The sequence below is a fragment of the Anticarsia gemmatalis genome, chromosome 1 (genome assembly GCF_050436995.1).
Source record: "Anticarsia gemmatalis isolate Benzon Research Colony breed Stoneville strain chromosome 1, ilAntGemm2 primary, whole genome shotgun sequence".
NCBI classification, from domain to species: Eukaryota; Metazoa; Arthropoda; class Insecta; order Lepidoptera; family Erebidae; genus Anticarsia; species Anticarsia gemmatalis.
This window is the reverse complement of record NC_134745.1, coordinates 5,313,620-5,341,083: the sequence shown is the minus strand read 5'-3', so window position 1 is coordinate 5,341,083 and position 27,464 is coordinate 5,313,620. Positions and strand designations below refer to the sequence as shown.

General features: G+C 34.5%; 1 protein-coding gene across 1 annotated transcript in view; it reads right to left on the bottom strand.

Annotated features, from left to right (window-relative positions):
* The window catches only part of LOC142973081 (uncharacterized), a 70,557-nt gene extending 43,093 nt beyond the window's left edge, over nt 1-27,464 (bottom strand). Inside the window, exon 1 of the mRNA XM_076114639.1 lies at nt 27,164-27,464. The gene's annotated coding sequence lies outside the window, so the exon portion shown is untranslated. The remainder of the gene's footprint in view (nt 1-27,163) is intronic.

Genomic DNA, 27,464 nt, shown 5'->3' with positions numbered 1-27,464 from the left:
TCATTTTGTCGGTTGCGTTACTATCGGTAACAAATTATTACTCTTCGTCATTGCTACGCATCGTAAATGATATGTGGAGCGGCCGCGCTGTCGGCACACAACTAATGTTGACTTTTCAACGACTGTCTGACTTTTACTTGTTAATTGAAAAGCTTCTACTTTTCTTTTTATTTATTTAGATTTAGGCTTACCATAATTTTATTATATTTATCCTACCCGAGTTTAAGTTAATCAGCTTATTTAAGAAGATTATCTTATTTAAGCGTTAAAGCCTCCATTCCTAGGAATTTTAACTATAAATAAAATTATCATTTTTCATATTGATGCTCGCAACCAAGGCATATCAGCTATTAATAAAGTTTCAATAAAACAGCTATAAAAAGAATTAAGAATAAAAACTTATCTATTGAAGAGAATAAAGAAAGAAGTAGCAAGGTAGGTAAACTTTGAGATAAGAATAGCGGTATAATAGGATAAGGTTGAAGTAATTTGAGCTTTGGTCCTAAGTGGTTCGGTTGTAAACCAGTAAAAAGTTACGACGCTGCATTAACGGCTAATAATTCGTCTAGTGACGATTTCGAAACGTCAGTTCGGACATTCCATGAGATGTAAGATTAGTGTTACTGACAGCAACGATAACTTTAAAAACTTTTTTCTTGTATTACGATAATCGCATAGGAGAGTGGTACAGCGTTGATGGGAGCGAAAGATAAAAAAAATCTTGTCAATATCATTATACGTGTACGGACGGATTTACTTAACAAGATTGTAGGTTCGTGCACGATAATGGTTTTGTTTTATTAACTCTATATGTCTTACATGAGTATCGCTTGTATCTCATTGATTAGATGCGTAGATACCCTGTTCTGCCTAATGGCGTCGTCAGAATATCGTGTTTATTATACAGGAAACATTATTGTTTAATTTATTTTCACCGTCTCTATCTTTATTTTTAATAAGTTCTTCTTAACAACAAAACTCATTTCCAGTTTGTGTATTGTAATCGTTAGTAATAATATCTCTTAATTTATATTTTTATTCGAGTCATTTGCCCCATTTAGAAGCAAATTAATGTTATTTAACTGCATAACGTCATCCCCTATCCATAAATAATACAACAACAAAACTTGGAGCCCGTTTTATTTAATGGCTTGCAAAAAACCTTTTGTGCCTTTAATATGTTGAGTCATTACTCTATTGTAAACTAAACTAAACTTTAGGGTTTTCCAATAAAATAAACGTGGCCAACTTTAAAATTTAGTCCAATCCGAAGCTTTATTCAAAAACTCCAACTAATCATTATTCTTTTGTTAACGGGCACTTATATTGGAATAGTTTCGTTTGTATCAACATAGATAACATTGATATATTGGTCATCGTTTTATTGAATTTGTGAATGTAACCTTCAAACATTCTATTCGGAACGAAAGTTATGCAGTCATTTGAATTACAATTTAGAATTCTGTGCCAAAAGAGTGGGCTACTTAGTCTAGTGGTTGCGTGTCTGCTGATACTAAGTTCCTCAGTGCAGGTGGAGCAATTTTATTGAATTCCTCTATCAAGAGACTACAGTGGGTTTTGGAAACTTGCCCAGAAGATAATCACAGGAGTTTGGTCACATGTACCCAAACTTAAATAAATTAGATAAAGTCTTTTTAGCTAAACGTTTGAATCGTAAAATGACTGTGTGTTTTTCAAACTCGTAATACAAGTTACTCATAAAGTTGCGCGGGTGGACAAGCCGTCTACTTCACCATCATCCCCGATTCAAACACAAAGCCAGGCTTCACAATAACAAGTCACGAGTAATTCTCAGGAGTTGTCACATTATCCCTCACGATTTACATAACACCTAGCCGCATCATACTGGACTGCCCATATTAATAGGTTTACACAGTCAAATGCACCCTATTGAGCATTCTCAAACACGCCTTGCGGACTAACGCTTATCCAAATATATTCAGCAGGTGTCCACGTATTTACATACAATTTACAACGTACATACGACAAGTTGGTATTTAGCATTGGATCCGGTGTGATCGGTTACCACTCTGTGCTTTATTGTGACTATGAACTTGCACCTTACTATTATGTGATATGAAGATTATTCATATATTCAATAACGTTTATTTATGTTTTGAAATGTTCTATCACCTTTCAATGACTTGTATATCATAAATTAGTAATTGAGAGTATTGTATCATCAATTTTTTTTATAAAACCTGTATTTATCATCATTATGTAGCGTTGAATATAAGATAGACTTTATTTCGTAAAAGTGATGTGAAAAGGTAAATAGCTACATTAAAGCGAAATCATATACAAAAATCTTACATAAAAAGTCTCAAATTGCGTAAATAAATCACAAAAGAAGCACTACACGTTATCAACTGTAACACATTACCATAATACCACATTTAAAGGGCAAACAAACGTTAGTAGTTAAAATAAATTGTCTCCACTGACGACAACGTACCTGAATATTAACGTTCATATTTTAAGACTGCTTCGCGAAAAGCCTAAAACCCTCATTTAATATTCTTTGCCTTTTATTCAAATACACGCATTGTACGATTCGAAGAATGTTTTATTTCTTTTTCTACTTGTATTCCGACGATAAGTAGGCTAAAATATGAGCTAGTAGCTACTTAAGGTTTATTCCAAAATATGAGAACATGTTTTTCTAGTATGCCATTATTCTTTTATTAAAGGTCGTTGTTGTTCGCTTTTCCGTTTTCAATATTGTCTCTTCAATTTACTTTATTCGTAGTAATATCAACATGTATAACAATAAACGTATCGTCAACCTCATTAAGGTCTGTAACTCTGTACTGAGTTTGCAATACGGGTTTATCTGCAGAACAAATTGGCTTTTCTCGATTGCAGCAAGATATTTGCATAAACATCACTAATCGTTGAAGTGAACCTCGTAACAGGAAACGTTAGGCAAACAAAGCACAATGAATTGTGGGCCACCCTCAGTGGAGCCGCGCCCGCGAGCGCTCGTGACGGTAACTGCCTACTGCATCGTGTAAAGGCGCAGCGTGAGTGACAGCGGGCTACGAAATACGAATTTTAATATTATTATAATTAAGATTTTAATAGTGATACCTCAAAAAGAAAGAAGTTAACTTATTTTTAGAAAGAACTTAGTACGTAAGAGAGTAAGTAGTAGCAGTAAGAATTAAGTACATTAAAAAAATCTTATAATGTTTTCACAATAAATATCTTAAGTCGAATTGCCAGGTATATTATGTTCGAAAAGTCTAGCCATTAAATTATACCTTGAGTTACTTTCAGTTCTTTTATAGTGTTTTAGCTTAATGAATATAATTAACACTTTCGTAGTACTAAGAAACTCATTACAAAAAAAACAGTACAATTAAAAGTTTCAAAATCAATGTCCAAATGTAAAATCTACAATCCCGTACGATTATAATCACAGACTAACGAACGTCAGAAAATCATCTACAATCCTGTACAATTATAGAGACTACTTTAGTATAAAGTATGAAATGAACTCTAATATAAAATGAAGCACTAAACTAGAGTACGTTGCGGCACCGCGGCCACACAACATACCCGTATTGCACCGCAGCTTCGCCGCCGTGGGTGTGATTAAGAAATGACAGCGCAAGACAGATGAATGGAAGAGTGGCACAAACCGTAATTGTTAGGCGCTACATAGTAACTCTTGCTTGTAATATCTTATTATGATATTTCATACTTCACTTTACTTGCTTTCGTATCTAAGATCTAAAAAGGACTTTTGAAAACTATGATTATGAGTTATTTACAAGGTATTTGATTACTCTATATTGATTTGTATAGAGTATCAGATATCAGAAGTTTTGACACCAAGTCCGCATCAAATCAGTGTTGTTAAATTTTGCTAGAAATCTTCACATTTTTTTAAATACAGAAATTATAAATCTTATTTTAAACTTATCTATTCCCATTCGTAAAACTGTGACGACTTTAAAACTAAACATTGATTAGTAATAAAATTCTAATATCCGACTTTATACTGTTTATCTTAACATCAGATCTTGTTCTTATCAAACATCGCCGTTAACTTAGTGGACTTCAATAAAAAATTAAGTAGGCAATAAAATGAGAGCTTATTTCGTAAATAAATCCTAAGATTTGAGAATATTGTCGTGAATTTAGACTATAGTGACTAAACTTTTTGGAAGAGAACTTTTTCAATGCACTTTTTTTGAATTTGGCACACTTTAAACAGTCTTTATTGAGTACATAGTAGAAATTCGTTTTATGTAATTAACAGAAGCTTAGTAAAGAACCCTTTATTGAAACTTACCATGAATACACATCTCGAGAAAATGTTAAGCGGAGTACAGACATAATTTAAAGGCAATTGTAAATTAATAATACCGTGAGCAAACAGTACGCCTCCGCAGTTCACTTGTTTGCAATCAAGTCCCTTTAGTTACATTCGCGTCTTGGCGCGGCGCCGCCGGCAAAACGCTGTCACTCGCGACTCAACTCGTACTCACGTAAAGTTTTATACCCACCCGTTGATATCTCGTCGATGCGATGGGAATATCAATAAGAGGCGCAAACTACAAATGAAATACCGCGCAACAACTGAATTGTTTGCTTTCCGTTGTTTCAAGAAATTGCCTCTATCAATTTCTAATATCGCATTAGATGCTTGCTTTGTTTACACAGAATTCGTTACGACTATATTAAACATTCAGTGGTTTGTGACATGAATATTGATGCGCTGTGTAACATTTATTGTATTATTTAATTAAGAACCTCATTATCTCCGTATAACTTAGAAAAAGAACGTGATACGCGTTGGCGTTCATAAATTTCACTATCGTAGTTATTAGTTTTATTATTGCGAGGAGGAGGCCTTTATTGTGCTGTAAATATTTTATTCGACGATAACAGCTATCCAGAGATAAAGCAAATTGATCGGGGAATAGAAACCAGAGTTTTGGTGAGTTTACGAGATAAGTGGGCGGGTTTAATTGATACTGTGAGATTGTGCGAACGACGCCACACATAAATTAATATTTAACGTTCCTGTTTAGAGGTCTAATGCATAATTATACAGATAAGCTCTGGTGCGTGTCGACCACAATGAAAACTTATACATTATAATTCTCATTTGAATCCACGGCGCAGCGGGACTACCCGCGATGACGGCGCGGCGCAAGCAAACAATATCAAATATCCATGTTGTCTCAACATGTTACAGAAACACGAAGTACCAAAATCAATATAGTCGTGTTTAACTAGCTGAAACTGGGGGTAATTTCCTCGTATTTACCTCTACATTAGTCCTATCACGACGTAGCCCAGAGCGTTTCCGCCCTCAACTTTGTAAGAGCCATAAAACATAACATAAAGACGCCCATACTTCCCATTATCTAAACATTAAGTATTCCCCCTTATGTTATAAGTACACAGCGTACGCGTCTTTTTATTAAGATTTAATTAAGCATTCGTTAACGGGGTGTATATTTGCCTTAACTGAGTCCATATCGCACGGTAATAGAAAGCCGTATTAAATGTGCCTTAACTCTAATAGTAGGTTATCGAGCATCTTATGTATTATTCAGGAGAGATTAGCGGCGGGCGCGCCCCGCCACGCGTGCCTGCTAGGATTTTTCTTAATGTTAATATCCTACAGTATTTCAATATGAAAATCAGCTCGCATTAAACACAGCGGGAATGCCGCCGCTCGCTCCGCGCTTGTGTTGAAACAAAATTATTATTAAAGTGTCTGATGTTGATTAATTAATCGTAGAATTGATTTCGGGAGCCCTCCACGAGCTCACCTCTGGTAAGTTCAATTTATTTGTGAAATTCTCCGTAATAGGTACAATCAGAAAATTGTTCGTAATATCGTTGGTAATATGATAAAGTTTTCCAATTGCTCGGCTTCGAAATAATACATGAAATGAAAAGCATTGAGATTATTACAAATTAAAATACCTGATAGTTCTGTTGAGAACTGGTAATCTTAATTAAACCGTAATTGATTGCTTATTACGACTTAGAAAAAACTATCAGATGTGAGGCTGTCTGCAAAGTTAACTCTATGTTATTACGAGAAAAACTAAAAATAAACAGCAACTAGATGGGCCTTATTATCTCAAACAGAGCCTACGTTGAAATGAAGACCAATTTCACAAGCGTAAACTAGTTGTGGTTAGTATACATCTACCTTGTTACAGTGTTTAAAGGAAGCGTACTAAAAACAATGACTACTTTCCCTTTATGAAGCATGGAATAATATGTAAAAATTAAAAATAATGATCGTCTGGTAATATTTTGTGGAATTTGGAGCTACAAAAGGACGACGAGGTCCGGTTCGAATCGATGCTCGCTTGACGGGCAGCTGCAGAATAAAATTATGAGCATTTTTATTTCCCGGCGTCGGGCCTCGATACACCTGCCCGTTGCCTGCTCGCCTCGGCCGCGATTGACACCTACCCCATTATACCACGATCCACGCACGCATACAAAAAATAACCGAACAATAGTCTCCGATCGCAGCCGCATGAGAACTTATTATTAGCCCTTTATAAGACAGGCCATTCATTTTTACATCTTCATACAATCCTGACCATTAGCCGAGGCGTGTGGGCAGTGGGCTCGTAGCTAAATAAAACTATTGTTACGCCAAACAAAACCAAGTGAACATCTTCATAAGACGACATCTCAGTCGATCTATTGTTACGAAAGGTTGAGTTCCAGTCGACGGGACGATATTTTAGAGGGGAATTTATTGCCAATTTCAGAAAATGTTTACCGAAAAGTGAGTGAATGGTAGGCGAGTGAATTACTTATTGTAATGAAATAAAGGAGGGCCAGATTGAAAGCGTCCGATGAAAGCCGACGTCGCCGTCCGGAATACTGTTTGATGATAATGATTTATGGCGACAGTAGCACGACACGATTTTAGCGCGTTAATGCTGAGAAAGATAAATGTTTTGCGTCTTTGTGGGGGTCTCTGAAAAATAAATGTTTTCATTATAAAGTCACAATGGCTAGGTGACAGAGTCCTTAATGCGAGTAGGGCGGTTAGGCGTCATCCAAACAAAACACAACATACTTACATACACACGCACGCTATACTTCAAACAGAATAATCTTAGTACGGGGCGTGGAGCTTTTGCGCCGGCATCTCATAACTGGAGTCGACCGCAGGTGTGAACAAAAACGTGCAACCGCAGAAAAGCCGAACAAACCGCAGGCTCGTTCGCGGTACAATCATCTCGATACGCGTTCTATATTTAGATGATCGCTCAAGACTGGATCAACGTCGGCACCTAACGCAAGGTGCTTGTCGTGACGCTCACACGCGACACTCATTACACATACTTATACTAACTGGAACCTACAAATTACAATGTATTAAAAACGACTTCGCAGAAAACTCGTAGGATCTGAACACGCAACTTAATTAGTGCATAATCTTAAAATGTACAATGAGGGTCATTACAAAAAAGAAGGTAATTAAATATAGACACCGAATGTTCTGTGCTCGACAGTACCGCGTTAATGATTGCGAAGCGTCGCCGTATTCGGGGGCGAAACTGAACCTTCCGGTTATGAGGCGGCGCGGCGCTTGGCGGGTCTCGGGACGAGAGACTTCGTTAGCCGCCGCTCCTGTAATGACTCGCTTAATTCGAGATAATTACGCTTCCAGCAAACGCAAACGTGGGCCACGGAAATTTATCGAGACTAGTCGACGAGACAGAACTTCCATGTTCCACTTACTCAAACCCGCTAAGTGTAGGCAGTTTACATTCAGTAACAAGATTCCATAAATCAGCGGCGGGCTATAAAATCTCGGCTAAACACTCGGTTTATTCGATTTTAAGCGCGTACCCTAATTTGTATGCACGAAATAAACGAGCCCTTCCTATCACGAAGTTAAAATTTCCGTCCATATTTTAATAAACAACATTATTCCTCGAAATCACGTGCGCATCAGTCATCCTGTCCAAAATCGCTTCTCTTTAATCAGAAGCGAGTCGAGCGGTTAATATTCGCGATCCGGCAGCGACTCGGCACGACTCCCGAGACATCCTGCCATTTTAATATTCTTCGCCAAACAAAGAGTCCTCTTTATTCGAAACTTTTCCCCTTTAGGTAGCCAACTTATTGTTTTTTTTTTTGTGAGTGTCACTTAGACATTCTGTCAGTCAGTTTGGAATAATTCAGATTAAATACACCTACCGCGCGCGGTTGCCCTGTGAATGTTAAGGAGCGGCGCCGCACTCACTGGAATTGGAAATGAGTGCGCTTCATGTTTTGTTTTAATAAACTCACATACTTCCCCACAAAGTGGGAGCTTTTTATTTGATTTGTTCTCTCGTACCGAACGAGTTCCAGTTATGACTATTAAGGCTCGCATTAACTTTGTCACTGACAAAAAAACGATTTCGGTCAGAGTCGACGCTGGGCGTCGTTCTGTTAGCATTCATTAATAAAACTAATGCACTGGTGAAGTTAGTGATGTCGACATGTAAACATGAAAAAATATCGAGTGACATCAAACAGAATTTGAAAGAGAATGCATAATGCATTAGTAGTATAAATAACACGATAAGTTCGGAGATGGACGTCGGACAAATAGATAATGCACCGTTTGAAATTATGCGATATGTCTGCAACATGGTTGGAGATATTACGTCTAGACTGTAGGAACGTAGTGAGAGCAAAACGTGCGAGATAGCAAGGACCGCGCAGCTCTGACCGACCTATTGTTAGCGTGATGCGCGGCTGTAAATCTAAACGCCGCCTCTAGCGACTATCACTGCACTATAATTACTTAATATAATTATACCATAAATAGTACCAGCTTTCGCGAACAAATTTAATAGGAATATTAATCCTAATTTGTGGTTTTGGGAACGGCATTAAAATTCTCACGTTATAATACGTATTACGGATGACAAATTCTGTTTGGACACGTATTCACGTAATTCAGACTCGGTTTACGGTCCTTGTTACTACTCCAATAATTTTGTATTAGGGATGTTAAAATAAATCCACAAGGATCGTAATTTCTAGAAGGGTTTATATTATTAAGCATTAGGATTAAAGTTTCATTATACTATTACTTACCTATGTAATTTAGATAAACTTTCGAAATATGGAGTAATTCTATATAACCTATGTATCAGTAAAACAAAGGCAAGAACTTCTTGTATGTTACAATAAGAAGTAAACCAATCAAATGGATACAAAAACGACTTTTCAAAGTCGACGCCTTCAGGGGCAAAGAACTTAACATACTTGTTGAAGTCTCAGGCTTGGCATCGCCTTGCACGAAATAAAAGCACGTGAAGTATACCAGCTATGCGTGGGATTCAAACATCACAATAGCGTTCAGTTGACAGTTCAAGATCGTAAAGATGAAGATCATAGTAAAATATTACACTCATATTTTAATATAGGCAGAACTTGTTTTAACAATACTGAGTTCTTGTACGCTTTCTGGAGTGTAGAACAACTCGCCTGTAGGGCAAATAGACTTGCTTAATACATCATTTGAAAGTTTAATTCTAATCCCGATATGACTTGCAACTCTATCATATTCTCTTGGACGAATATAATAATTCCTCTATCTTCTGTACGTCAATTTAATACACTTTTGGGTAAAATTCCTTATTTCAGATGCTAGTAACTATTTACACAAGTGAGCCCGATTAAAAATGGCCTATTTACAACGTACCTATCATTAGAAGCAACAACTATTCTTGTAAATGGGTACTTACGAATGAATGTTGTTTGATATAATAAAATAAGTGTCAAAAGATCAACAAACGGATATAAAAAGAGACTCGGTTAAAAATGAAACATGCCTACACAGAAGACAAACGAAAAAAGTAGCGCCAATTATATTGAATTTAAAATTGCTAGCATCCCTTTCACGTCGTTGTTCGCGACACAAGAACATTTTTTTCCTATTCCGTCGACCTTCGTCGTCCACTGAAAACTACATCCCTTTGGCGTCGTTTATTTTAATCTTGTTTCTTTCACATCGTACGTTAAGCCTCAATTCGTTATTTATTTATCCTTCTGCACGTGCTCACCTCCCATTCCTACTATTTCCTTCACAAAGCAAACGTACCCTCGGTTGAAATTATTGATTGTCTCGCGGGAACGTTTATAATTAAATAATTATATGGTGTGTGCTGGTAAGTTCTGACGCCGTAGTTACGATTTAATTAAGACGTATTGTTCATCCAGCCGAGGCGTGACTTTGCTTTTAAAAAGTCCGTCTCGCCGCATTTCACATCACTCCATTAAACATGCGTAGGCAAAGGCCTTCCGTTATTTAGATAATGTATCTACTTTTGTATTAACTTTTGTACGCCACTAACGAACCTGCCTACGTTCGTTTGTTTAAGGGCACTACATTTTGTTTATTTAAATAGCCTAGCATTTTTTATTATACTTCAGTCTGTTATCGCAGACTCAGATAATTAACTGGCAGTATTTTATGCGAAACTAAGTAATAACTGACTTAATAGGGTTTCTTTATAGTTGCTTCATTTAGATGCATCATAACACTTTAACTTTTACTATTAACGTGAAGCGAGTTAGCGCGAGTAAGACGCTCCGGAGTACAACAATAAATCTCTTAGATTAAAAATATAGTGTACCGTTATTGTCGGAATGAGAGCTACAGACACGGTTGTTTATTGATTCGATGTTGTGATATTGCGACCCGTCGGGATGCCTATTAATTCTACACAACAATGAGTGAGCCCCCAAGCAGCGCCATGTTCTCCATCTCGCACTCTATATTGTTGTTTATAATTGATTTTTTATTTGTCGAAGAGATTGTACGATTAGCTACGAGCACAACACGAAAGAATGTTAAAAAGGGACGGCGAAATCCAATCTAAACTCCAAAGTAAACACCGCGAAAGACGCCCGAGACGAACCGTAGACAGAAGAAAAACAAAACTCTGAGAACGCGATCAATGCTACCGAGGAGCGAACGCGAGTGAAAAATCAAAACTGAAAAAACGATGAGAATATCCCATAAATTACACCTGCCTCGATGAAATATAAAGCGGAGATATTGTTTTAAAAGTAAGTCCCGGGCGGGTGATTACGGCCGGCAGCTAACCCAGACTTCAAATTCCGATAGTTTTTGCGCCGGTAAAAACTGATATTCCGTTCGGCCGCGTTCCGTCCGTCGTATATTGAGTTAATATCGGTCGTGATTGTGCGGTCGTCCCTTTTAGCTCGGCGAGTGTGAGTGAGATGAAGCTTTGTTTCAACGGGGTTGGTTCGAATCGCATTTTATGGTAAGTTGGCGGGCCGGGCAGGTGCATCGCGTACACCTGCGGCGCGGTCGAGCGAGATGCGATCGCAAGGACGTCGACCCGCCTGTACCCACTCGGACGAGTATCTCAACGTAGATAACACCGGCCACATAATTCTGAACACAAACCAACATAAATTAACTAATGATACGTGGTGAAGAAACGAGCTCCAGATAACTACTTGTACAACGTTTCGAGTGCTAGATCTGTGCTTGAGATTATTGTACCCGCGGCGGCTGCGCAACGAGATGCAAAATTGTTGCTGTCAGCGAATATCTACCGATAACTGATGTCGATTCGATGTAAGACTAAGAACAGTAATATAATGATTAATGGACTTGCCAATATCATAGATACGGAATAGCATAATAATCTTACTCATTATTTTCCTTTGAACACTACTTAACTATAATCATGACTCAATCAGAAGGGTAAATAACAACATTCAAGTAAAATAACGTTTTAATTACAGCATATCATGCTATAACGAAAACCAAGCCATTCACTAGTAATTAGGCTTTTCATTTCAAAAATAATAGGATAATGAGGCAAAAATAAATTAGCCATAATGCTTTCGTATTCAAACTTAGTAATAACATTGGCCTTACAAAGGTATAATTACCGCGAACAAAAATATGCTGAAGTTCAGACAAATACGAAATGGTATGAATATTTGAAAAGATGGCTGACCGCTGGCCTACTAATAAATAATTTATCATTAAAATGTTACTTTTAGCAATAATTGAATTTATTTGAGCTTCAGTACAGTTTAATGTAAGTTTATATCGTTTTAGTATTATTGATGGTATTAAGTCTGCGAAGTTTGAAAATGGCTACGCAATACGAATGTTTTATTTCTTTTACTTCGTTACTTTAGTCATAAGAGTTCACAATTAGCTAAATTAGATTTTGGTTTGCTTTAAGTAGATTGGTTCAAGCTGTTTATCTTTAGGTAGGTAGGTATATAAAAAAAAATCGTATATACTACACGGTTAGTCTACAAATAAATATAGCAAGCGAAACATTATCCCACTATTGGGCAAAGGTATAAAAATATATAAGAGTTTGTAAGCTCCAAGAAAATTTTCGCTATCGTGACATAGGTACCTTTACAGACAATATCGAAATCTGTCATTAACTCATTACCCAATAGTGGAATTTTAATAATATAATAAACTACAATAAAAAATACAGTATCACATAATTGCTCTAATTAATGGTAACTTTCACTCATATTTACCAATAATTTTATAATTTAAATACGTGCAAATATTAATGTAATTAATTAATTGTAATTACTATACCGCTACGCGCTAATAACATTCAACGTTCGTGAAATAGTACATTTGATAATATTGTGACATAAAATGAACAACTATTGTATAAACAATTTTTTAACAACAACTCACCAAATTTATTTTAGGAATTTTCTAAATATGACATTACTCCCTTACCTGAAATAGAAAAACAAATATCTATTAGTATTATCCTAATTAGGTCTCCGGCAGTTTTTGTATGCGTATTATGTGTCTCAGATAACAATAATTCGTGTATGTAAAGTTGTTAGGCACTATTTAGTACATATCAGCCTTGACGTAACGTGTTAATCACATTAATCTAAAGGAGAAAACAATGTAAAGCAAATAATGGCTTTCAAATAGTTGTGAACTGAGATATTATAGGTAAATATTTTCTACAAAATAATTTGGTTATTGAATTTCAAGCTTTTATTGACTCTATTTTCAATATCCCAAATTTCTATGTGTATTTTAGAAGTTACCGTATGTACAACTAAAATGTAAATGTTTTAATAATGAACAATGGCGTCATTGATATGCCGTTAAATTGTCATATAAGCCGTGTTTCTCTCTTAGGATTGATAGCAGTCAGTACATTTATCGTTCCAACCAGTTGATCATTTCAACCAGTTGTAATCACTCAAAGAAAGGTTCCTGTTTAGTAACGGGCTCTTAGCCTGTTGAGCTTTATAAGATAAGCTTTAGAATAACTTAGATGTGTTCGCTTCAATACAATTCTTCAACATAGACTATTCTACAACAAAAACATTGAGACTGGCGTAATTAAGACTCTATTTCTAAGCAGCTTTTTAGACAAAATTTTAACTTTAATCTACCTACATCCAGAAAAAAATGGTAAACAAACCAAATAAATGCAAATGAGACATTTTCAGAACAGCCTTTCAACATCGGTACCAGGCCATCAGAAACTAAAGAAGCTATTTTAAAAATCGTCCCTAATACACGTTGACCTAAAAATAAAAGAAAAACATATACAACGGCAGCTGCTTATCATGCCCAAGTTATAAAAGTCAGCTGAAGGAAAACGGGTTACGGTTCACCCTCAGATGATGGGTTTGCAACATGCTACTACTTATGCACTGTTACGATCTATAAACCCTACAATGTTATTACCGGACGTGGCTGTAGAATATAAAAATAGTGTAGGTTCTATGCATGGGGGTATTCATGAAGCCATAGGGCCTATATAAGGAAAGAAAAAATGTGAAACTTGCTTAAGACCCGCGATACTTACATTAGATACCATAATATGTGAGTAAAAATAGATCAAGAATCAGTTCGTTGAACTCATTAAAATATATTATATGACAAAATTGATAAGGACCTATAGCGTTTATCAAAAGGATACATGCTCTTTTGAATAAGTCTTCAAATGAAATACACAGTAAAAAAAAATATCACGCTAATAAACAACTTTGACTTGATGAAGTTGTTTAAAATAAAAAAGGTAGATTTGAACCGAAAGGAGCGTACTTGAGAGGTGTTTACAATAGGAAAAGCCTTAAAACCTCATTCAACAATGTGTATTTTAAAAGGTAAGCTAATAGGTTACGATGGTTGTAAACAGGGATCGACTACTCGATAACAAATGCATTATTCCTTAATCTTTTAACTTGTTTGTCGTTTGTAAAGGAAGGTTACCAAATGGAACTTTCACCAGAAGATTATAGTCAATTTATTACGAAATATACACAATAGTTCAAATAAGTTAAGAATATAAAGAATTAAGTTTTATTAGAAAGCTCTTGAGAATATTACTTCGGAATATGTAAACACTGATCTTTGTGGGAAAACGAATGTGTCTTTTTTATTTCAAATTCATAACATTTGATTTAATAAGTTAGGAATTTTTTGGGAAACTTGGGGACTGGAAACTCAGGGGAAAGGCCTTTGCTCAGCAGTGGGACATAGAAACAGGCTAAATAAAACAAAAAAATATATTAATAAAAAAACAAAATTTTAAGAAAGCATTTTTTTAATAAAGTCGATCAAAAGGTTCATAAGTAACATTTTTACTCATGTATATTAATTAGCAGATTGAAATCAATGCTATCACAGATTTCCGTGAATATAAGGGCAAAAAGAAAGACTACAGTTAAACATTTTCCCAGAATGTACCAGATATACCTATGAAGATAGTACGAACACTAAACAGTTAATTAACGAAAACAAGTCCTTATATTCTATCATACAATCTCGCACGCAAGTGGTAACTTTATAATTAGTTTATTACAACAATCAAGCTCTTGATTACCACATATGGTGTTGTTATTCTATAAATAGGTCTTACATACGGGCTGTAGAAAGTTTGCGTCATCCTCCACTTCAGGCCTTTGTCCATTTTATTACTAAGTACAGATTAGAATAACGTATGTAATTCCAGCTTTTGCTTTCGCGCTCTCGCGGACTAAAATACTTTTCTTGTTATGCGCATGTTGTTTTATTTTTTACACTTTTTGCTCCGATTAATGGCTATGCTTTGTATTATATTCAAAATAATCTTCTTTTCTTTGTTAGTTCGTAAGTTTGTTCTTAGTTGACTACAATTGTTGCTTCATCGAATCGATCAAATGTTTAAAAACTTTGTCAAAAAATATATTCGCCAAATACAGTTATTTATAACATACACAATTATTTTATTTACTACTAATAATAATTAATTAATGCCAACGATCGTTTTACGTATACTCACAATTTAAATGTAAGTATGTACTTGATTTCACGAGAAATTACTGGTTGATTCATCAAACAATGACAGATCGCAATGAGCGCATACAACTTTCAAAATCGTGTCTTTATTAAATACATAAAGTAGGTATGTACGTAGTATCAAACCACACTCTTGCATACTCATCAAGCTTCTACGAATGTAAGATTTCTGTACACAATGACGATTCCAGTTTCAGATTGTAGAGGTAAAGTTTTGCCGTAGCAAATATTATCATTGTGGCGATCGCTGACCACAATTCTAAACGGTATTCGGTAAATAATGGCAATTCTGTTATGTTTACATAGCAACAAATCATGCAAGCAATCATCTCTTTTTATGCCAAGCTGTTAGAAAAGGACAGTTATAGTTCTCGACGTTCTTTTATTTGTATCTATCATTTTACTATTTACAGTATTTCCTTGTTTGTTTTTCTAAATCTCTGAATTTTCACTTTTTACGTTTAAATTCTGTGAAATACGGAGCTCGCTTCAAACTTTCACTATAAGTTACTAAATTTCGGGATATTACTGGGAATTATCTGAAAGACTAACCCACTCACTTTGTATGTATCCAAAATCACTAAGGCCTTTATGATTAACATTGTGCAAAAATGCAAAAATAAATAAAAAATCAAACACAATATTTCAAGTTTTTATTTTTGTTAGCATATAGCAGAAATACGTGCATTCAAATTATTAAATGTGCATACTAAATTCAATTGAGATGATATTTGCCACCGGATATATGCAAGCGGATTTTACTGTATGACTGTATTAATAAAACTACTATTTTGTTATTAGTTGTATTAACCCGTCATGTAACTTTGCAATTTGTTTTGAACTAAATGCCTTTGTTTGTACTTAACTTTCATTTACAATTGTAAAATGACAATGGGACATTTTTTGATAATATTATGAATATTTATTTAACAACAGGTGTGTTACCCTTTGTTTAATAAAGTGAGATTTTAAACAATTGTAAGTGGAGCCTCGTTAATTGATTAAAAAAATATGTAGCTATATTTCTGAAGTATCAGAACTGTTAAACTTTATCTAAGATTTAAGAATTCTAATGTTTCTGTCCCAAAATAGTTTTTTAAATTGTCATACAATGCCTGCTAAAAGTCCACCAATCCATAATCTGGCCCGTAAAGTCGCCCTAAACATAACGTTTCCATTCCGTTAGTAAAGATATCTGTAAACAAGAGACCTTTAAGCTTATTTTAAAAATAGAACATTAAGTATCCTAACAGAGAACATTATTATTTCATAACCATTTTATTCTTATTCACTCAAGCGGCGACAGATAAACTTCGAGACCCATATAATATTCTCAAACAATCTCTGACATCGAATCAAAAAAGGTCGTTTCAAGCTCACATATGAAACGTATCCTTATTTTCACTTAATTTTACAGCGGAGAATAATCCGGTTGTGTAACTAGTCGGTACATCCGGAATATCCGGCGATCGGAAGAGGCGAATTCTGGCCGGATATTGAATATTGATCGTACACCCTTAACCCTGACGTATCATCGGCCCTCGGGGACGATAAAGGGATATTTGGCGATTATTCAATTGTGTGATAAAAAAATACTATAATAGAACGGTTAATAAAGGTTGTGGCTCACTTGGTAGTTTCTTTGAACGGCACTCTCTATACCTTTGGTATTTTTTGTGTAGTTTTCAGACGGACTTTATAGTTATCCGCTAAGGTAAGTCGAGTTATAATATCTTTGATTAAAATCGCTTTTGACGTAAGGAGAAAATAGAATGAAAGAAATGTTTTATATTATTTCTTTTAAGAGTATTGTTTTCCTTTCTAAGTTTCCATTTAAGATGACTTGTTAGTACATTTATTATTTTTTTATATTCTAGCACTGAATATATCATTTTTTATTCATCTATTTGTACTTGATTCCACCATCAATTTTAAATATTACCGACATAATTACACAATCAAAACACTGGTTAATTCCCTCAGAGGTGAATCAAAATACTTAATTAAAACTTAGAGAGAATTATGGAGATGTAGGTAAATGCAGGTAGCAACATAATAGGTTGTATCAACCTGTATTTATAGCCTTGCCCTTACGGATTCCAACCTGGCGAGCTCTATAATTACACTTACATGTGTATTATGCGTACCTGTATAAGCCTCTTTACATCTTCTATCTATAGTCAAGTATATCAATGAACCTGAATTATGGAGCGGAGTTACTTTCGGTCGGTTCAACTCTAGTTGCCCGCAGTGTATTCTTAGAGCTAGGCTTGCAGCAGTGACGTCATAATAAAAAAGTGGTTTTTATTCGCAATAAAAAGTTTGCTTGTCGATCCTGTTTGGATTAATATAGGCATAGGTTCGATTAAACTGTAGTAAAAACGATTAAAGTAAGGCTAAACACACCTGACTCACTCGACACTTATTTTTCCATATGATAAGAAACGAAGAGGCTCACTAATTGACTCTCGTAAGCTATAGTACCTTGTTTAAAGTCTTTGTCTTAAATTAAATTGGGAATACGTCATGTAAATTAACTGTATAGAGGCAAAACACGACACGATTGTGATCGGTTTAAGAGATCGTTATTGTGTTTTTATTCCATTGTCATCGGATCTACATGCGTGTTCAGCTTAATTGCTGCTTAAATGTACTTGCAAGATTTTTTAACAAGTTAACCTAAAAAATCATATGGTGTGCGTAATGTATGCATGTAGTACCTATGTTAAGTATATTTATAATTTTATACTATGACTTTTATAAAGAAGTTAAACTTATTCTTAAAGGTACGTGTCTTTCGAATGCTTGTAATGATCAAAAAGGATTCTACCAATATAATCATTAAGTGGTTAGTGAAGAAATTTAGCATATAGCACTTTAAAAATAAAAAAGTTTTACAGTAGCTCGACTTATTCTAACTTCGTTAACGTAAAAGCAACCCACACAGGGAAGATAGTAATCATTTTATGGCTCGACTCCTACGACTGCAGATCACAGAATAACCCGACATTTGACATTTTCGATTTTTATGACTAAAGTTCAAAACGGTGTCCAGTGACACATCAAATATGCAAAATGTGGAAATTTGAAGTCGTAAAACATTTAACATTAATATTTTACGGCGAAACACGAGACTAATAGGTAGTCCTGGTATTATTTGATTTATTATTTTTTTAACGAGACGAGACATCACATTTTATATTTCGGATGGTTCATTTATATTTGGCCGAAAATAACATGATCTACTGACGTGAAAGTTTTAAATAGGTCAGAACACAAACTGCATCTATCGACTTTAATAGCCTCTGAGTTTTCTATTACTATTATTATTAGAGGTTACTTAGAACTAAAGCCTAATAACAGCGCGGCTGGAAAAGACAAGACACCCGAGAAATTCTTTTATAGAAGCATTTTCAAAGAACTCATTAAAGTAACTTTTTTATACTTAAGTAGGTACTCGGAATTTAGAATGGTTCAGAATAGAGAATGTAGCATTATATTATTACGCATAAACCAGATGTGCAGACTAGCCTAGCCTATTAAAATCAGTTACCCTTTACCAGAACTAAAACAATACCAATATTCCGCATTGCTAGTTAACGCTAAAATTGGTTACACAACTTCGTCCGTAGCATAACCGCATTTACCGATACAATCGCGTTATACCGAGTTCAATGCTTGTAATGATCCTTAGACGCAGTTAAACACTTGTATACGCTCTTCATTGGATTACTTCTAACTTCATTATCCTCATCCGTGTCCTCTGTACTAAGTTAATAAGAGAAAAATTGTATCAGAAACATTCGTTTTATTGAGTTTATCCTTGTTCGAGTCGAGAGGATATTGGTTCAATGTCATGGTACGGGTACATTGTACATAATTTTAGAAGAAAAAACCAAATTATTGCCGGATAAAACAATTTGAAATCTTTAGTTAGAAGTAGTTATGTAGAATTCTTTACATTTGATATGTAATTAATTTGTGTATTTAATATTGATTAGCGATGTAGTAATAGTTATTAAATCCTTAAATAGGTTTAAAAGATTCAATTTTCAACTGTACGAACGCTGTTATCTACGAGTTTTCAGTGAAATAACAGATTTTGCCACAGTATAGTAGAATTTATTACGTTGAATCGTCGTATGACATAAAATTAAGATCTACGTACGTAGCGCGTGGTCGAAACCGCAAAAATATGACCTCAATGGCAAACACGTACTTGCAAAAAGTGTATAGAATATTAACTTTTAAACTTTTTGCAAAGAAATACTAACCTGAATCTAGTCTAATTTATTCTACTTTATACCTAAACCCAAAACTAGCTGCAAACGTGTTACAGTTTGGGCTTCTGAAAAGCGAAATAAACTATTAAAATATAGGAGGTAGTAAGTGTAGTCCACCGCGGCTAGGCTAGGCCTGCGTTTAAGTTATTCATATCGGCTGTGTTCATGCCCCTATGAACGTGAGTTGTATGCGAATGATGTAATATACGACCAGTTTCAGTGCTACCCTACCCCACTTTCCGTTGTTTTTGTTGCAATAAATACTTTATTTTAGGTTATGAGAACATTGGGTACGGGTGAGTAGTTTTGTTGGAGTTTACTTTAATCGATATTGTTGTTAGGCAGTAGACTTGAAACTTGTTAATGCTAAAAAGTCTGAAGTAAGTAAAGCAATCTAAAACACGTCTTATAAAAAAGAAATTCAACAAAAAAACAAATCAACAGACATAAAAAGCAAAAATGATATGCATTAACTTCCAAAATTGTAATACCTCATCAAAGTACTTCAAAGTCGTAATTTATTAAAATCCAACGTTTACAAAACAGTCGACATTTGTACTCAATATTCGTAAAAACACCGTTTTGAATGTAAAATAGCAGGTGTTGCGGTAACCGCGACGCAACTCGAAAAGTAAAATGTTTATGAATGTAAGAAGAAAGTTTGTTCAGTGGCGAACTTTTAACGCTTCGTTCGGAGCTGTGGAGCTGGGATTACACGGGAACTGCGTTAGGTCAAACCTCCCGCTCACCGTCCGATAATGGAATAAAATTGTGAACTTTCACGCCGCATTAATTCAGAATACTAAGAATAATCTCTGAGTCAATAAACTCTGACCTTACTTATGCTTACCGCATTTCCACGGTCTTACTTATTTGTACGAGATTGATCAAAGATTTTTTATATAGGTTTAATAGGTAAGTGTGTATAGCAGGGTTCGATTAAAATTTATATTAAAAAGGAAATTAATTTTAAACGAAGTGACATTTTTTATCAAGTAATAAATTTTCTTTGATCTAATTAACATTGTACAAAAAAACTGTCTTTAAAAGTTACCAAAAATTAAGAAATGTTTGATGTTGTGTATACTTTAATAAATTAACTTACTTTTAAAGGGACATATAGTTGGACTCCGTAGCATTGATACTTTAATTTTTATCATCCAGATCATGATTTAAATCGTATAATAACACAGTAATACCTCTTACTCGTATAATTTCTACGGAATGTTTAGATACTTCCGTGCCACCGTAAAGCGTACTTCTGTTTAAAACTACGCTATTAACCGTCAAACCGTGTAATTTTCTCTCAAAAATTACGTATATAGAAATAGTTCGTGGGCCGCGGACAGCCTCAGGCGACGTCTCATATATCTGGGGGCACGGCAGTGCCCCCGCAAGTCGAGCAAAAAAAAGCGGCACGGCCGTACCATCTTTTCTCGAAGCAATTCAGGCCATTTTCGACCCCCTATAATTTCGTTGTGGATAAACCAAGAAGCCTGAATTTTTAGCGACTTATCAGTCATTGTATGAACACGGTACATTGAAAATTTCAGTCAATTTGAACCAGTACTTTAAGAATGACAACTTGTTAAAGTTTTGAATTTTGTCACTCACTGATTCACTGACTCACTGACTCACCGATCATCAAAAGTCTAAGGCATTTCTAGCAGACTTAGAAGCTTCAAATTTAGAATACAAATAGAATTTAGTATCTTAATCATGGGAAAATTTCAATATTTTCTAATTTCAGTCCAGTTTTCTAAATACATTAACTGCAAGAATAACTTTGTAATCTTATACATTTATATAGGATTACAAGGTTACATTTGCAGTTAATGAATTAACTATTACTGTAGTATAATAGAAAATAATAGGTGTACATAGGTACCTACTGTATGAGGCATAACTTAAGGGTGTTTAGCCCATGAAACTGAACAACATTTCAATAGGAAAATATGTTGAATTATGAAAAAAATAACCGTCTTTCCATACAAATTGGACTTATGTTCGCTTTACAAAAAGAAGTGAGATGCCATCAAAAACATCCTGTAAAAAACCTCAAGTCTCGCAGCGTAAAAAGTGGTGAGATCTATGTAATACCAAGTCGATTAATCTGTTTAGTCTCTACTGAAAGGACCTTCTGTCTTAAGTTATTACACAAGTTATTATCATGCCAATATTAAAAATATTTCACGTTTAAAACAAATAAATCGACTTGGTCATCGCATGAAAACACAAATTCGCCATTAAAATTTCAGGAGCATTAATTTCTTTAAGATACTCATCTCAATCATTATATTCGGAAGGACCCTAGTGAGGAATTCGGTTGCTGGCCCGTCGTGCTGTGCAGTGTGGTACATACTAATAATCAAATCATGCGATGGCCAGGTCGATTTATTTGTTTTAAACGTGAAATATTTTTAATATTGGCATGATAATAACTTGTGTAATAACTTAAGACAGAAGGTCCTTTCAGTAGAGACTAAACAGATTAATCGACTTGGTATTACATAGATCTCACCACTTTTTACGCTGCGAGACTTGAGGTTTTTTACAGGATGTTTTTGATGGCATTAGACTATTTCCTACAGTTATAACGATCTAAAACAAAAATAAAGGCATTGACTAGTTTCCAATTAATCGTAATAATTGGTAGTGAACGTACATAGCTGGGATGTTCAGGGCTATTTATTTTAACCACACCTGGTGTTTATAGCCGGCGGGCTATGCTCAGCTCGAATTCAGGAAAGCCATTCTTCTGGTAAATAATGAACGAATATTGTTCGCCTCGCGGTATAAACTTTAATACTTTAGCGTCAAGTGTACGCTTCGGTGGTGTTTACTTCGTTTTAGAAAATTGTCGATTCTGTTGTACGTCACTTTAAAATAATGTTAGTATCGCATTTTGTTGAGGTAAAAGGAGAAAGATGGGTATTTTATGCCAAATTAGGTCGTTCGTTTTGAGCCAAAATTGGATGCCACCGAGTTAGAATCTAATAAATGAAGCAAAAAAATAGTTCAAAGACTAAATTTTAATAGAATAGGTATCGATACTTTATTTTCCTCTATAAATAATATAATCCATATTCATGAAAAAGAATACAAAAATCAAAAGTGTATTCATTTATAGAAGGGAAATCACTACATTATACGGCAAATAGTTTTTGAAGTAAATATTTGTAAAGGCATTATTCTAAAACGTATTGCTTGTTAGTGGAAATGTTGTGAATATTGTGTGTTGGGGGAAAGCCGCAAGGCTCCGTAATTGGTAGTATTTCATTTGTATCTAGACAGATGTGATTATTACATTACAAGTGAGATATACAATAGGTCGTCGGTCTTTTGTTTATGTCTACCAAAGTTCATATACCTCAAAGTTGTAAGCATCTAGACGTCTTTTGTCGCGCTTACACATCCCTAGATGTCGTGAGTTTGATTCCCACACTAATTAAATATTTGTGTGATTGTTTCGAGGATGTTTAGCATTATTTTAGGATTTCGTAATGTCGTAGGAAACATGACAATCTATATCATGTAATATGTAACATTTCTACGAAAGATCTTATTTTAAAAATTGGGCCGACTACGACTATTTTGTGTTGTTCTATCCATCCAAGGTTCCATAAAAGGCTTATAAAAATCCCAAGCTGCAGTTTAACACAAAATATGGCTTTACATTAGACAGTAAACGCGCCCAATTAAAGCCCAATTTATACCTAGTTTGTCTACCATTCCCGACCAAACTACCAATAAACAATCTATAGAAACCAACCAAATTGAACGGGATTGATGACTGCTCTAAAAACCTTTGAGCGTTCAAATAAAACTACATATCATCTTCAGGGCGGTCGGATCAATTTTCTGTTTACAACTGCCGTCAAAGAAGACGGTCCGGTAAACTAATTGACGGTAATAGCACACTTATAAACCAACTTAGTCGGTTTACAACCAACTTTTTATATGCAAGTATTAAAGTTAATTAGGACGAAATGTAATCCCTTTAAGTATTTAAATGAGATTTTTTGTATGTTCAGTCCGCTCGGAATATTCATGACGACTGAAATAAAAGTGAAAATTACTTAGCTTGAGTATGACACAGGAATAAAAAGTCTATGCTCCGGTTACGCGTAATAAGACCTATTTTACATTTCTGTTATGAATAATGCTGCATGATTTCTGTCAGCTAAGTGGGTCATTGATGTAAGTATAGCTATTAGATTGACAGAACATGCATATTAACGACGTAGTTAGTTAAGTTACGAAGTATTATTTTTATTTTTGCGGCGCGAGTTGTATAACGTGTCACCTAATGGGAATATGGTGTTCCATGCCCCGTTATTATGTACTTATAGGCAAAGGACTGCCAACTTGTCCCAAGTCATGACGTAGGTATAATTATTATTTTGCCCATCACGGAATGTCAAGCGGCCACGAAACCGAAAATGAGAGGCATAATATTCCATTAAAATTAGAGAATATTTTGGGTGTACATAAATGCAAATCGTAATACGTCTAGCAATATTAAAACCGAACATAATATTGATCCAGCGACCGCGTTTGGGTCTATTTGAGATAAAAGCTCGAGATACTAACTTGGTAATTAAACATCACTTAACCGCTCCACGTACCCGAAACACTTCGGAATGGCAAGTAATTTCGTACTTAAATACGAGTACGTAAACCACTAGTTTTCCAATTAAAATTCGTTTGTAAATGTAAAAGTTTATCGATAACAAAATGTTAAAATTCTCTCAACGACTGTACGAAGCAAAACGCATTTAATTTCCTAGCTGAGTGTACTAATTGAGTTGGCGAAACTCAGTTGCTTTTGCCGTATAGTTTTTATATAATAATGTTTTAAACTGTTCAGAGAAGAGAATATCAAATATTAATAGATTATTCTGCGACATTTACATTCTATTCTATTCTAGAAAGTTCAAATGTAAGGGTTGAATAAGTTCAATAGCGTTTTCCAGTTTTAACATTTATAAAGAACCTACAATACATTATCTGAAATCTATCTTTATCTGAATATCGAAATCTATGTTTTATTGCTTAGATCAATCTGAACAAATATTATAATTCAGCATAAACGAAACAGCTTTTGCAAATGAAAAACATTTCAATGAATATAAAGAAGCCTGAAGAACTGAAATTCTTATATAGAATAACCCTAAAATAAAAAGTAATTCAAACTTGGATTTAGAATAATCCAAAATGTATGTGCCGTTGAACCAAATATAGATTTACCCGCATTTTTATAGCGAAGGAATAACATTTTATAGTACGTTTGAGAGGAGGCTGTGGCAAACATGAAACTACTCCCAATAACAGAATCTTCAAGAGAAATGGAGTTTGCTCTCGACGATTTTTTGCTTCAGAAATTCTGTACAAGTGAATGACGTTGGAAGCATGTAGTACCTAGTGTATATGTATGTGTATGTTTCTGGTTTAACCGTTCGGATTGTGTTCGAATCGTGCGGTTACTACTCAAATATTCGAATAATTTGTGGTCCACTTTTATTTTGCAAAAACATTATTTGGTTTATGGTGTGATTGCATTTTACGGTTTAATTAACATATTTTAATTAAATACGTTAATTGTACCGTTAATGTCTACGGTTTGTACTATTTTATGTTTTTGGATTTTATTTATCAATTAATGCGTATAAGTAATAAATATATGGTATATTCGTAATTATTTCTATAGTTACGAATATATCCTATATGTTATAGATTTCTTATTATGCACATTATTTAATAAATACCATTTAGAAGAGAAAAACAGTAAGTGTGGTAACATAATTAAACCAAATAAAACTAGAACTACGTAATTATCTGAACTTGTTTTTTCTTATATCTACAAAAATACAGCTCGATATGAATAAAATATAAAACGCATTTTAAAAACATAATTTCTAACAGAAAATTAATGAAACAAAACACACACGAACAAACTTATCCAATTCTAAATAGCAAGTTAAAACATTCAGGTGTGTTACGTTAAAGCCGGCCATAAGCCAACTGTTATCTAAACCTGAAGTCAAAGCGTTGTACATCGAATATTTCCCTATACTAACGTTAGCAAAGTGGAAATTCCTCGCGTGTACCTGCAAAACGTTACCGACCGGACCTCCAGCTTAACATGTAAAAGATTCACCATTAAATAAATAGAGCCCAAACATTTCCCTTTGATAACATATTAGCTTGCAAAGATAAATGTTTAGTCAAAGAATAAATGCGAGTTTTGAAGAAATATGAATATTAACGTTGTTTTGATGAAATGATACATTAGGAAAACATTTTTATTTATTTTAATAAAGAGAAAATTGCAAACTGAAAATGGTATAATATTCAAAGTACATTTTAGCTCTCATAATCGTTAGATAACTGAATATGTTTTTAGTATTTCCATATTCATTTCAACTTTTAACGATATGCTTTCAGTTACTCATTTAACATGAAAATTTACAGATCACACGTTTCAGGAAAAATATTTATGAATAAACGTAATTTCGGTTGTTTTGAGAACAGAAGAAAGTGCTCTCAAACTTTATTCCTACTTTCAAGACTTCAACTTTGTATAATTTATCAAAACACTTTTGATATCAGCGTACAAATGAAACGACATCAAAATAAAATACAATAAATCAAACGACGGTAATATCAGAGTCTTGATAAAGCATAATAAACAGCGTAACGAGAGTCCCTTATCAAACAATAATTCATTAATATTTGATGTCTGAACTACATAAATAGACGGTGAATACTGCACCGCTCGTTATCTCACTGAATTCTTAAACAACTCGTAATTTACTCGATAAAATTCAAAAGTTACAAAGTCATAAGAAAACGTTAGAAAAGAAGGTTACATCTAAATAAACAGACTTGTTATAATTCAAAGCTAATGAGTGAAACGGGTTGTCATTATTAGTTTTGAACGTTTCGGACCGCTGTCATATCCGTCATACTAATATTTCCGTGTTTACGAAAGTGTCGTATTTATACGACAGTCATACCGTATTCATTATTACTAAATTATTTTTAATCAGACGTTTTCGTTCTTAATCTTAGTTTATGGTATGGGAAACGCCAAACGTGTGAGAACGACTTTTCAATGTTTATGGTGTTAAAAGTAATTAGGAACGTCGCTATAGTTTAGTTTTAAACTATACAGCTTGACATTTTCAATTTCTTTAAAGTTTATCAAACAAATGTTATCGACTCTACATTATACAAATGAGAATACACTATTTTCTATTTACCAAAAGATTAATGATAATGTTAGTGAAAAGCTATAAACTTTTATTAAAACTACATGTACAGATTTAACGCCCAATTATGTGTTAGTAATGATGTCGATAACAATGCAGTTAACGACAAAAAATATTGTATCGCATTGTTGTGGTGTTGTTAGTGTCGGCGACCTGCTATTAACGCCATATCACTTAATTACACCTTACGAATACCGAGAAAGCCTTTGTCCGTGTACATTAAATATAGCTCTAATTACTCCACCTACCTTAAATCCCAGAAATGTAGGAAATTTTCAATAAAAGTCCATTCACGTCAAAGATACTAGCAGTTATTAAATAATCATACAGTCACTGAAAAGCCGGCAAAATGCTTAAATTGTCCACAGGGTAGCACAGGGCACGATTAAATCCAGTTCGAGGCACACAACACACCAGAAATGCTCTATTAATTAATTTCAATTTATGTTAATTACGGAATCGGGTACGATGCGATAGCGAAAGGGGAAGACGGGGACGCGTGCGCTCAGTTCGCGCGCCAAGCGTGGACTGCCGTCTGGTGGCTAGAAG